Source organism: Phyllostomus discolor, chromosome 3, assembly GCF_004126475.2.
Source record: "Phyllostomus discolor isolate MPI-MPIP mPhyDis1 chromosome 3, mPhyDis1.pri.v3, whole genome shotgun sequence".
Classification (NCBI taxonomy): Eukaryota; Metazoa; Chordata; class Mammalia; order Chiroptera; family Phyllostomidae; genus Phyllostomus; species Phyllostomus discolor.
Genome location: NC_040905.2, coordinates 18016844 through 18019694, shown reverse-complemented (window position 1 = coordinate 18019694; position 2851 = coordinate 18016844). Strand labels below are relative to the sequence as shown.

Sequence of the window (2851 nt, the reverse complement as noted above, 5' to 3'; positions counted from 1 at the left end):
ACTAGATCCAATTTTCTAATATTTTGTTGAGTATTTTGGCATCCTTTTTCATTAGGATTATTGGCCTATAATTTTTTTTTCTTTGTAGTGTTTTTATCTGATTTTAAAATTAGTGTAATGCTGATGGATAAGGACATTTCGTACTTGCTTCATGGATGGGTTGATTGAATGTTAGCACTAGAAATACATGAACTGCTGGCATACATAGCACAAGGAAAGTAGAAATTAATGGACTTCTGTGAAAGGGAGATCCTTCCAGTTGGTTGTGCTAATAGGATCACACTTGGTCCTATTTATATGAGGGGATATTTTCTGGGAATACCTTATGTTTAAACTCCTTGGTAGGGATGAATGGTTGGACTGATTGCTTAGAGACCTAAAAGGAATAAGTTTAAAGATCATGTATTTGAAAAGGGGACATGTGAATAGGCTTAGGAGTGTAGAAATAAAATGTGCAGACCCTTGGTTTTCTTTTTAATTTAATGCTTGCCTGAATCATGTATAATGTTGGCCAACAGAAGGGTTTCACCACTAGTTTAACAGTGATTTTTTTCAGGGAATGTCAGCCTCCTTCTGCTGTCAGCAACTTCAGTGCTATGGCGGTGTGCCCACAGGATGGATCGAGCATCATGGCTTAGATGGAACTATTTATGTGAGTCAGAGCATGATTCTCCTATCTCAAGACAATTCTATCTTCAACTGAGTTTAAATGTCTTATGTGTCAACAGTGAGGATTGAGACTAAGCCTTTGATATTGCTCCATTTCTCACGTAAGAGCAACCAACTATTTAGAGCCAAGTCAATTATTAGATGCTTTCAGTCCTAGAAGGGACAGAAATTCATCTTTTCTGAAAAGGACTCTTATTCCAAAATGCGTTTTTTTTTTTCTCACATTGCCTTTGTTAATACCATGATATGAGGGCTTACACAGAAGCCTAATTTATCTACTTAATATCCCACATAGCATCACTTGAAGTAAAGGGGTGAATTTTATGATAGGATATATGTGACAATGACCATATAATGTGGGAACTTCTGTTCTAACCACATATTTTGCAGAAGCAGTTGGCCTAATTTGGATGATGAAATGACCTATTAAAGAAAGGTTCAGATAAGATACCAGTTTAGGAAGTCACACTGCAGTATTGAGGTGACAGCCTCTATGATACAGTATATATCCTGAACAATGGATAGTTAGTGTATAAAGTCTGAGAACCCTAGAGTTGGTAGAAAGAATGGGCAGTCTTAGCATTAGGTTTTTCATGCCAGTAGACCTGAATCAAACAAATGGAGGAGAAAATTGATCATCATTTTGATTAAGGACTAAGATGATCAATTTTCTCTAGCGATGATTTTATAAACTCAAAACAGGTCAGTAATGACTAGAATTCAGAATTACTGATGTGTTTGTGTACAGGAGTTCTATGTACTTAATCCGACAAGCTCAGGGGTCCAAACGGCAGGCCTGACAATCTTCAGCAAGAAAAAATTTTTGCTGAATGATCTGATTATAAATTCCTAACTGAGCAGGTCCTGGTGGGTAGTTATACACCAGGCCTACACCTTCCTTAGTTAAAAGTTCATCTTAGCCTTAGGCAAGACCTGTCCATTGCTCTTGTGCATCTAAGCTCACATACCTTTCAAATGTCAGAGTAATATTCTTTCCCAGACTCCCAGCAGGTGTAACCACCCTCACTGGAGCACATGCACTAAAAATCCTAATTGTTATCTTGTTGCATGTATACCATCTCTATTTATATGCTAAATATTAACTATCCTGTATCCAATTTATAAGAGATATGTAGTTTTCTCTATTTTCCTTTTTTCCAGTCACGGAGATTTCCCAGCTTTGCTTTGTGGATATAAAAGTGATATAGTAATAAAATTAACTGAAAATGTCTTGGCTGGTGTAGCTCAGTGGATTGAGTGCAGGCTGCAAACCAAAGCATTGCAGGTTCGATTCCCAGTCAGGGAACATGCCTGGGCTGCAGGCCATGGCCCCCAGCAGCCGCACATTGATGTTTCTCTCTCTCTCTCTCTCTCCCTCCCTTCCCTCTCTAAAAAATAAATAAATGAAAATCTTTAAAAAAATAAAATAAAGAAATCTTTAAATTAAAAAAAAAATTAACTGAAAGTAACCTCACAGTGAAATCTGATCATAAATTCCTATTTAGTGAAAAGCTTTTAAACAAGTCCTGTCCATTGATCTTATGCACCTAAGTTAGCACACTTTGAAATGCCAGAAGTAGTACTCTTAAAGGAGTAACCCTCAAGAGAGCACATAATCTTGTTAACTATCCTGTAATCCAATGTTCACTTTGCTTGCTCCCACCTTCATGTAAAATTACGGAATTCTCTCCTTAATTCTAAGTGTGTAAAAGAAACTTGAAACTATCAATCAGTCTCTGTAGAATTTGAGATCTCTCTTCCAGGAAATTGTCATTAATATTGGCTAAAATTATCTTTTATAAAAATTTTCTACAGGTTTGGGTGTTTACTTGGAGTGGTAGGCAGGTTTCTGAAGAAACTTTTCAGGATCACACTGTGGACCCAGCCCTGGTGCTAGGCACATGCAAAGGTCCATTGTGCATCCCTGAGCTTTACACCAGGTGAACTTAGGTGAGTATTCTTGTGGAATACTGGGCATCCTTGCCTTAAGTAGCAGACCCATGATTTTATTTGAGCTGTTCTTAGAAAACCCATGAGGTAGGATAGGGTTGAGATAATAACCCTGGGAAAGAAAACAAAAATCGATTGCTGCTTTTGTTTTGACTTTTTTACTGGATTGCTTTCTGAAAGTCTGAATAAAATCTTTACAAAGTCAGAGACTGAACTCTGTTTAGCTCCAAAA

The 2851-nt window shown here is 37.3% G+C and overlaps 1 long non-coding RNA gene across 1 annotated transcript; it reads left to right on the top strand.

Moving 5' to 3' along the window:
• The first annotated feature begins 247 nt into the window (after positions 1–247).
• LOC118499300 lies at positions 248–2365 on the top strand. Its single transcript, XR_004901825.1, has 3 exons — positions 248–258; positions 1060–1064; positions 2264–2365. It is a non-coding gene; the product is annotated as an uncharacterized LOC118499300 (long non-coding RNA).
• Positions 2366–2851: the final 486 nt, after the last annotated feature.